The 10,485-nt window shown below is 52.5% G+C and overlaps 1 long non-coding RNA gene across 1 annotated transcript; it reads left to right on the plus strand.

Moving 5' to 3' along the window:
* The first annotated feature begins 4,879 nt into the window (after nucleotides 1-4,879).
* On the plus strand, nucleotides 4,880-9,289 carry LOC136056365 (uncharacterized). Its single transcript, XR_010622935.1, has 4 exons — nucleotides 4,880-5,087; nucleotides 7,338-7,369; nucleotides 8,709-8,762; nucleotides 9,218-9,289. It is a non-coding gene; the product is annotated as an uncharacterized LOC136056365 (long non-coding RNA).
* Nucleotides 9,290-10,485: the final 1,196 nt, after the last annotated feature.

Consider the following 10,485-nt stretch of genomic DNA (forward strand, 5'->3'; position numbering starts at 1 on the left):
CAAAGTGAAGAATGTTGTTAAAAGTTCTGCAAAAACAGGAGCTGATGGAAATGCCCAGGCACGGCCTGCATCCATACTGCTCAGCTGGGGCGAGCTCTAAACTGCTTGGATTAAAACCATAGAGCTGAGCTTCTCAGCATATCTGCAACTGCAGTAGGCTTCAGAAACAAGAAGATGACTCTGCATGTGTATGCCATTACCTCACAGCTCAGAAATCTCTGCTGCCAGCACATTTTTTCTGTTAGACTATTAAAAATAAAAAGGGAAAGTGAGTGAGAGTGGCTCGAGCCCGCATGCATGGCCACCATTCCTTCCCACACGGGGTGTTCTCTTCTGCTTAACAGTTCTCCAGAAGCAAAACACATCTTCTTGAAATAAATGAAATGTGGAAATGTCATGGCAGTATTGAGCATGGGTTTCCATGTGGCAGTTGGCTTTTTCATTTTCATTCCTTCTACCATAAATGAGCTTGAGATGGGCAGGATCTGAGCATCCTCCTTCACTGCAGCTGGGACTTGAACCATTTGAATGGTGGAGAGGATCCCATTCATCCACTGGGTTTTAGCTGAGGCTGACCTCTACACCTAATGCTCATAGAACAAGCAGGATCTGCTGCATGGCTGTCAATTAATGATTCAGTTAATTTCTGCTGACGACCCCCGGACCCCATCCCTACCCATGCACCAGGAGCTGGTATTCTGCTGCTCAGTACAAGCATGGAAATGCTGGAATGTGTTAAAACACAGCAAGAGCTCAAGGCCCATAAGGCACCATTTGTCATAGTGGGAAGGATTGCTGCCGTGCTGTGGAATAAGGGAAAAAATACCATTATTTTTTTAAACAGGGGGCAACATTTTTCCAGGCCGCAGCTCTCGTTAGTCACGCCGGTTCTCAAGGGGCTGCAGCGATACAGTCATGAATTTCTGAGATGATTTCATCTCACTGTTATTTACAACTTAGCTCCAAAGCTCAGCCTCTTCCTATTATTTGTGGTTAAATATAGCAGCAGATTCTTTCCCATTCCTCCTCCTCTCGGCGTGGTCCCTCTGCCACCCACACGACTTGCATGAGTCACGGGGCACGCATGTCCCAGGGTCACTGCGAGCACAGGAGGTGAAAACCATGTCTGTGTGCCGGAGCCTGGCACGTGGGGATGGCCCCAGTCCTCTGGCTGCATCCCCAGCATCCCTCATGCAGGGTTTTCGGGTGCCCCCAGGTGGAACCCCACCAAGGGGTTCATCACCGTGAGCCCCCAGCATGGGAAAGTCTGGCTGAGAAACTTTTTCCCTTTTTTTTCCCTTCTCTTCTACACTAAGACACTTTTATTAAACAGAGCTTCTCCCACCCTGATGCTGCCCATTTGCAAGGGGTTTTTGCTGGGGATAAACACAACACACCACCAAAATGAGGCAGCTCAGGGCATCGCCAGGTCAATCAATAGGATGTTTAACAAAGAAGGAAAAGGAGAAATAGCATTGCTTAATTCAGCGGGGGTGGGAGGATGTGCTCAGGACCCCGAGCATCCCGCAGGCGCAGGAAGCATCCTGCACATCGCCACGCTGGATGTAAACCATGTAAAGTGCAACGTGGAAATTGAGGTGCTGTTCAGGGCAGTGCAGAGGTTCAGCATCACAAAAGTGTGTGGGAACTGTTGAATCACGGCCTGAACCACTGATGGATCACCTGAGGTGAGCACTGAGTCAGCCACAGGAGCACAGGTGAAGGCAATGTACCTGTGTGAGCAGAAGGGGTGGAGTCTGGCTCCACCTCTCCCAGACCCCATTTAAGGGCTGACCACCACTGGGGAAGGTTCTCTTGTTGGAGATCCCTCCCCTGTGGAGTTATCAGTGAACCTCAACCATCTGGAAAAGGTGAGCCTCTTTTTATTTACTGGTTGTCTGTTTACTATCCAGATAAGCCTAGCAAGGTATACCGTCTTCTTCATTATTTTCTCTGAATACTATTGTTTTGGGTAATTCACCCTATGAGAGGGCAGTGGGATGGGGCTGTCTGATCCTGCTATTTTTACTGTGGTGTTGAATCCTTTGTGTGGGGGAGGTGGTGCAGGATGCTTACCAACAGGAAAGGGCCCCACAGGGCCCCCAGCACTGTGTCCCTGTGGGTCAGCTGTGAGCCCATGGGGCTGTGTGGGGCACCTACATGGTGGGGGTCAGATGGCAGAGGCTTAGGAAATGAAGAGCCTGGCTCCCTGGGAACCATAATAGCTGATTTGTCATCTTCCCCCGCCTCCAAACTGACCTTGGTATTCTTCACATGTTGGATTTACTAATTCAGTACTGTCTAGGATGGTTGATATTTAAATCCTGAAAAGTCAGGATAGAAGTATGGGAGATGCATCATTGTTTTGCTGTTGAGAGGAGGACACCCCAGGATGCTGTGTGTGGTGGTTCTGAGCTCACCTTGCCCTGTGTGTGGCCTCAGGGGGGCTGAGGGCAAGAGCAGGGCTTGGTGCATAGAAATTAAGTGTTCATAGCTGCTCTGATACACCACATCCGTGGAGAAGCTGCAGTGAGCTGCCCTCCTTGTCCTTCTGCATCCTACAGCTCAAGGTGCCAACTGTGCCCCTGTACAAAGGGAAAGAGTTGCCGTTGCCGCAGGTGCTGTGCCAATGCTCATGAAATCTAGAGGCTTCCACTAAAGTCAGCACTCTAAAATTGCAAAAACCCCACTGTAGTGCATCATATCTGCAGCCGTGTCTGCTTTGGGAGGCTGTGTAAGAACGGAGAAAGTGCTCTGAGGCCAAGTCCTCGCATCCCACACTGCCTGCCTCCGGGGCAGGAAGGCTGCACTTCTTGGTGTCCGGCTGCATGGATGGTGTCAGCACAGCGCTGGAAGCAGTTCCGGTAATCCCGTCGGTGTCACTCGCAACCCGGAGTTGCTCCCGCTCGTACACTGCCCCCAAATGGCAAAAAGAGCTGAGATAGGGAATCAGAAATGAAGCAGCAGGCAGATGGAGGTGCTGCTATCCGTTCCCCAATGACTACAGCAGTATTCTTTGAGTGAAAGTCCATGTGTCTGTGGCCAGCCTGGCAGCAAGCTGTAGGGATCAGTTAGGGCACTTGGAAGCAAGAGCTGTTGGAAGCTTTCAGCATTCTGATTGATCCCTTCCCTTCAGGAGGAGGACTGTATTCTGCTCCTATCAATAAATAATGGTCTTGGAGGAGCTTGTTTAACTTGAGGATCGAGCAAGAGCTGGAGAGGAGAAATCGAATTTCATAGCAATGAGAAATGGGATGGCCAGGGCTTGGGCAAAGCCACTGATGCAGTTACAGAGCTGGATGCTAATGGGCATTAAGTGTAGGTACGGATAAGGAGGTGTCCCAAGCCTTGGAGGACTGACCAGGTGCATCTCTGGATTAATTCTAAGCTTCAGCTGACTGCAGAGGGCTCCCCTGCAAATTATGTGCCTCGTTTGCCATTTGAGTGAAAAGACCTTAATTTTCTGATGAAAGGCACTGGGCAGTACAGTACAACACATTATCCTCAGCGAACAATCAAAGCCCACATTTTGAGTTTGGCACAGGACGCTTTCACGACTGCCTGTATGAATACATCCAAACATTCAAATACATTCAAATAAATACTTTCAATACATTCCAGCAAGTTCTCTCCCTTTGCATAAATTTTTGCAACCCCATACATTGCAGGAACACATGCACTGTTGTACTGAGGTGCACAGTGCTTCTGCTCCTGGGGCTGACTGCAGGCCTTGCTTATAGGGTTGCTGAAATAAGCTCTCTTGGGGACTGAGCCCTCTGTGGAATTGGCTTAATCGGAGTGTTTTGGACCAGGAGCTGGCACTTGGAGAAGTGATCTGGCTGCTCTGTGAGGCTGAAAATGATGTGTGCCAGGCTGGGCCCACCGCAGGGTGATCTGTGGATATTTTGTGTTGGCATCGTAATCAGGATGTTTATTGCCTGGCTGTATTTCTTGAGCTCAGTGTGAGGGTGTCTGGGAAAAGTCTGGAAAATAGCAGCTACAGACAGCAGGCAGGGCAATGCCAAGAGCATCAGCACATCTCTTGCTCCTACAGCAGAAACTTTTGTGCATCTGCAGTGGTGGGGAACAAGGGATGGTGCAGAAGAGGATGTGGGGCCATGCAGAGAAAAGGATGTCCTGATGTCATGGCCACATAAGACCATCTGAGCTCTGCCTGGGGATAAGTGCAGCTTGCTTTCAGATGGCCCTGAGCTTCTCTGCTGAGCTTTGACCCTATGGCAAAGGAGCAGATGCCACCAGCTTATGGAGAGCCCAGAGGAAGAAGCTGATGATATGAGCATTAAAAGTACCCGAAGCAGGGACAGAGCATGGTGACAGCCATGCTTTGGAGGTGTTGTGAAGCTCTGTGCCCATAGGCACTGCTCGCCCTCAGGGAGCACTCCCCAGCCCCACCTGGCAGTGCTCTTTGGGTACCAGGTGGCACCACACCAGCAATGCCTCTTGTTTCTCTGTGTCTGCAAACAGGACATACCCACACCATCCTGCAGTTTGGCTTTAAGAGAAACTGTGCTGTCTCTCAAGGGCTGGTTCTATCTTGCCTGCAGCTTCTGTGGGAAACACAAAACCTCAAGCTCAAATTCTCTGCACTGTATTGTTGTTTGTTGGTTTCTCGTTTCTCCTGTTCTGTCTTGCTTTTCTTTATTTACCCTTTATTGTGTCCCACTGTAAGCCCTCTTTGTCACTCAGTGTCACAACAATGTCATTGCTGATGCTCTTGCACGTGGGGACCGAACCTTTCCTGCCTTCCTTCAGCTGGGCTTCCCCGTGCTCCCTGCCAGGGGATTTCCTGCAGTAACACAGCCTTCTTTCTTCCTCACCCGACCTCTATGCGTCGCATTTCGAGAGGTTTTGGATGAAATGGATTTTATTTCAGCACAGCTTTGCAGCCCGGGCCTCGCAACTTGTTCCTGCAACTTCCACTCAAGTACTTGGGATTTTCCAGCATCACGGAGACCCTCGAGGGCAATAACATTCCCCGTTAAGCCCTGGAAGCCAACTCCATTCATCCTTCTGACGGCAGAACGTGGGAACTGAGCACTTCAAGGGCACCCGGAACGCACTTCAGAGTGAGTTTTACCGACATGTTTATTGATACAGCTTATCTTTTTTTTTTTTTTGCTTCCTTTTTTACGGCCGTCCTCTATTAGCAGCCCTGCTGACACCTCCTGCAGGGGCAGATCCCAGCACCCCGGCACTTCCCGTCCCCCCCATCGGCGCTGCCTGCTGCCAACACTCGGCTCGTAGCGGGGAACTCCCGCTCACGTTTTCCTTCCCTTCCTCTGGGCATCCTCCTGACCTCCCCCCCTTCCCCATAACCGCGAGTGTTACGGGGTGGGGCGGAGCATCTCTCCTCGGCCCTGCCCGCCCCCCCGGGGTGGTGCTTCGCTCCCGCTGCACGGCCGCTCCCGCCGCGATGTCCCGCCGCTGCACGGAGCCCGACAGGTGAGCGGGACCCGGAGCCCCACGGCCCCGGGGATGGGTCCTCCCTCCCCTCGGCCCATCCCCAGCATCCCTCGTTCCCCCCAGCCCGCCGTGCGTCCTCCCGCCCTTCCCTCCCTTATGCCCCTACCTGCACCTCCTCGACTCTCCCGCGCCCTCTCCCCTTCCCCCCCGAACCGAGCCCCCAGCATCCTCCCCACCCTTTCAGCACACTCCCCATCCGCACCCCCCAGCATCCTCATACCTCCTTCACCCCCACCCCAGCATCCTCCCGTCTCCTTCATCCCCCCCACCCATTGCCTCCCACCACCCTCCATCTCCCCATTCCCTTCACCCCCAGTTACATCTCCCTCCCCCTTTCTGGCTCGGGTCCAAGCCCACGGTCGCCCTTCCCACCTCCTCCCCCCAGGGAAGATGTGGGGTGCAGGATTCCGGCCTCGCACCTGCAGCGGGGTCTCCCCGTGCTCCCCTCTCCAGGCCAGGGCCCGGCCATGCTTCCTCCCGCCATCCCCAGCATCATTTCCTCCTGCAGACAAAAGCGCTCAGCGAGCCAACGCCGTTCCCGCTCTGCGTTTCTGCTCCTCGCCACCACCGCTCCACGTCCCTGCTCTCAGCGGTGGGGTTTGGCCCCCGACCCCATGCTCCAACAGCCCCGCTGCACCTTGGCCGTTTCCCAAACTGGCAGCAGCTGTGTGACAGTGTAGGGAGGAGAGTGTTTATCTTCTCCCCGCAAAGCGAGGCTGGGGAGGGCTGAGCAGCAGAGCCGCTCACGTGACACGAAGCAGAGCTGGAGCTGCGTTTCTTCCCCGGACTGATCCCGTCACTAAGCGATCGTGAGACAAAACATTATGCTGAACGGGGCCCGTTGGGTTTGGTTTCTTTCACGCCGTTTCTCTTCCTCGACACGTGTTTGTCAGCAGAGCAGGGCTATCAGCCAACGGCAAGCTCTTGTTCAGCAAGGCAGTGCCTGGAGAAGGTGCACAAAGGCTCCGGTGCTCTCCGGGCTTTTTCCCAACCTTGCAGGCACTCGTGGCATCATTTTTGCAAGATGCAAGTGTGAACACAATTCCCTTTCCAGCAGAACTCTCAGCCATACTCCTCCTCATCCAACTGCAGCAGCTCCATTTTGCCCACGTTTGCTTTGTTTCCTCCCTTCCTTGCTCCTCAGCCTGGAGTTTTAAGGGTTACTTGGTGGCTGTGCTGGGTGTTTGCTCCTGATTGCAAAGTGAAGCACAGGTGGATGTCACCTGCTGGCTTCGGGTAACTGCACCCAGGGCAATTCTCTCCCTCATCAGACCTTTTTTTTTTTTTGTGATGGTTATTTTGGGGTGCCTTTGTGGAGCTCCATGGAAAGGTTTCCACATCTGTTCTGTAAAAGTTGGAAACAGCAAATGCTGTTTTTTGGGAGGGAAGGGGCAGGGAAGTGGTGGCTGGGTTTATGGGCCACCAGCAGGTGGTCGGACTGGAGTCGTTTGCCACTTCTGGGTCATCAGGTCTGTTTGAGCTTCATACACAGCTGAAGAAGATGAATGATGTTGGCATCCTGCTTCTCTTTCCAGCATGGAGCAAAGGGCTCAGAGCCACCAGGGGCTGTTGATTTGGCTCCTGTTCCTGCTCTCACCTTTCATTTCCTGAGAGAAAAAGGGGCTGGGGTCCGAGGCTTGCCCTCATGCAAACCCCTCTGTCAGAGCCAGGTGTCCCCAGTAGCACTGTCCACAAGCAGCATTTGAGAAGATGCATTTTTAAGCACCACCCCCCTATTATCACTGTTCAACTTGCCTTACAACCTCCTTGATTTCCTCACATCCCTTGGCTTGGATGGAAAGGTGGCAAAGGACTGCCAGGTCTTCTCATGCATTTCTCATTTTGTCTTCCAGCGGAATCGAATCTCTCTCTGCAGATGAACACGGTACAGTAACTTTTGTGAAATACAGAGCTTTAGTGGGCTGGGGGTTAGAAATTCCTGTTCCTCACATTGAAAAGCACCATTTTATAACTGCCACCTCTAGAAAAAGCAGTGTGCAATGCTTCATTTCATGGGCAGGATCTTTGAGGCTCAGTTTGTATTTCTTTGTTATTTACTCTTTCCTTGTGATCTGCATAATGCAAACGTGACAAGCAAGGCTGAGAGTTGTGTGGAGAGGAACCTGATGAGGTTCAACAAGAGCAAGTGTAGAGACCTATGCCTGGGGAGGAGTAACTGCTTGCATCAATACAGGTTGGGGGCTGAGCTGCTGGAAAGGAGCTCTGCAAAGGTGTTCTGGTGGCCAGCAGTTGCTCGCTTTGTGCCCTCGTGGCTGAGAAGCTGGTGGTGTCCTGGGTGCAGAGAGCGTGGTGAGGGTGTTCTCCCCTTTGCTGTGCTCTGGTGTGGCCACATCTGGGGCACTAGGCCCAGTTCTGAGCTCCCTAGTTTGAGGAAGAACGAACTGCTGGAGAGAGTCCATCGGAGGGCTGCAGAGATGGCTGGGGCCCTGAGGCACCTCCTGATGGGGAAAGGCTGAAAGCTCCTGCACTGCTCGGCATTGGGAAGGCTGAGGGCAGATCTTATCAATGCCTATAAATATCTGACAGGCAGGAGTTGGGAGGATGGGGTCAGACTCTGCAGCAGTGCCCACTGACAGAGCAAGGAAGGGGCAGTGGGCACAGTCTGGAACATAGGAAGTTCTTCCTGAAGATGAGGAAGAACTTCCTTACCGTGAGGGAAGGAGAGAGTATGTGGCTGCCTACATACGGTGGAGTCTCCTTCTCTGGAGATACTGAAATCCCACCTGGATGCGTTCCTGTGCAACCTGCTGCAGCAGGGAGGTTGGACTTAGTGATCCCTTCCAACCCCTACAATTCCATAGTATCAGCCTGGTTTTCTTTTCATTTTCTTCATGTCCATTGGATGTCACGGGCTGTGGGTTGATCTTCCCCATCCCAGTGTCCATCTCTCTGTTCCTCCCCATCCCTCCAACCCTTGCAGCCCTCTGCCCTCCTGCTGCACACCCTCCGTGCCTTTGCTCAGCACTGCAGCCCAGCCCAGCTGCACTTCAATTGGGAGCAATGCAAGCTGTATTTTTGGTGCTTGAGGAAGTGGAGCTTGAGGTGCAGATGGCAGTGGCTCAGTCAGCTCTTTCTGCATAGAGCCCGCATGGAGCTCGTGACGTTGGAGCCGAGGGAGCTTTGGCTGTAGGTGCTTAGAAGTTCCTTTTTTTTTTTTAATGCAAAATGTGCATGTGTAACCCCTGGCTGTTCTTCTTTTGCAGAATTGGAGACCTCCTGTGAGGAGAGCGTGGGCTGTGTGGAGGAGCTGCCAGCAGGTGAGCAGCTGTGGGACCAGAAGGCCCCTGCCCTGTCCCGAGTGAGACTCTGAAATCTGTAAGAATCCTTGATTAAAAGTGTGCATGGCACATCCACAGCCCGGGCTCACAGCATGCTGGTACACACCAGCACCCATAGGTGCATCTCCCATGGGAAACCCTGGAATTCAGCTTGGTGAAAGGGGATGTGTTGGGGTGCAGGGACCTTCAGGGACAACCTCAGACTGTTCAGGGCATCGTACATCAAAGTAGTGCACCTTGAGCATCACACATACCTTCAAAGGCTCTGAGTGATCCCGAATCTCTGATGCTGATCTCTGCTGCCTGAGCGTGGCTCAGTATTTTTCCTACTGCGTCATGTTACCGAGCACCCACCAGAATAATGCACTCCAGCTTCTAAATGCACCTCTTACTTACCCTTGGTATTTCTTTCTTTAATTCATCCTGTCCTTCAGGAGAGGGCAGCTCTGGCAGCGGCTCCGGCAGCCCCAGCAGCAGCTCCAGCAGCAGCTCAGAAGTTGACTCAGGTGGGCATTGCATTTCACATATTTTTCCCTCTTCTGAAAATCTAAATTCGGTTTCAGACCTCTGTTGTTTTTTTTCCCCCTTTGGGAGTAGTCTCCAAGTCATTGCACAGAACTGCTAAGCCAGTGACTGAATGCTGAAAGGCAGAATGGTACTTATGGGAGTGCATCAGTGCCGAGCTCTGCAGTAACAGGGCAGCGGCTTGTGTGGTATTGGCCTCGTGCACACAATGTGTGCGGATGTTTGTATACTACAGCCCTTGTCCAACTGCTGAGCAGTTGGCAGCCAAAGTGGCAAAACAGGATGGACAAGAATTGAAGGAAGTGTTCGTTGTTGGCGAGAAGGCTGCGGGTTTTCACTTATGTGGGTTACACCACGGGCAACTTATTTATTCTGTTTTCACCTGGCCCTGGTTGTCTTTCCTAAATAATTAGACAGCTTTTTTTTCCTATCCAGATACAGAGGAGTCAGACACGAGGCGGTCAGGTGAGTGTGCTGCTGGCTTTCTTTCCCATATCTGTCCTTGGAGGCATTCAGGACCCAACACAGATGAGTGCTTTGCACCAGGATGCACGAGGGCGCGTGGCAGTGACCAGGTGCTGGCACAGCCGGTGACCTCTGCTCCTCGGGGCACAAACACTCACAGAGAGCACTGTTGTGCAGACAGAGCGCATGCGTGGTACGAACGGAGGCATGCAAAACACAGAATGAATTAACAGCACAGCCAGAGCAAGCCCGCGTGCTGCTCAGCCCTGCTTCCTCTTGCAGGGTGCTCGGAGCAAGCCCAGCTGCTGCTCCATGCCCAGAATAGCATTGCTGCAGGCTGGGATCCAGCTTGCTGCCATAGCCTGGGTGTTTCCATTATGTTTTCCAGGTGCTTCCCATAGATAATAATGGGTTGTCTACCTCTCTCCCGTCTGCCTGCCTGGAGTGCCTGCCATTTCTGGGCCAGCAGTGCTGTTTGCATTTCATAATGCCTCATGGCAGGAGCTCTGCCCGTTGTTTTTGCACAATTCAGCCCTTGAGGCCAAAAACTTTTGCCCTATATCTTGTTTCTGCTTGCTTGCTTTTGTGCTGGGAGGCTGGTGATGTAGTTTTGGGCATTTTTAAACCTGCATAAGGACAAATGTGCTGCTGTAGCGTGGTGCCCAGCTTCCATGCAGTGGATGGAGTTGGTGCTGGGTAGGGTGAAATCCTG

Source organism: Cyrtonyx montezumae, unplaced genomic scaffold (genome assembly GCF_038088225.1).
Source record: "Cyrtonyx montezumae isolate F1298 unplaced genomic scaffold, pur_monq_1.0 scaffold_5, whole genome shotgun sequence".
Taxonomy (NCBI): domain Eukaryota; kingdom Metazoa; phylum Chordata; class Aves; order Galliformes; family Odontophoridae; genus Cyrtonyx; species Cyrtonyx montezumae.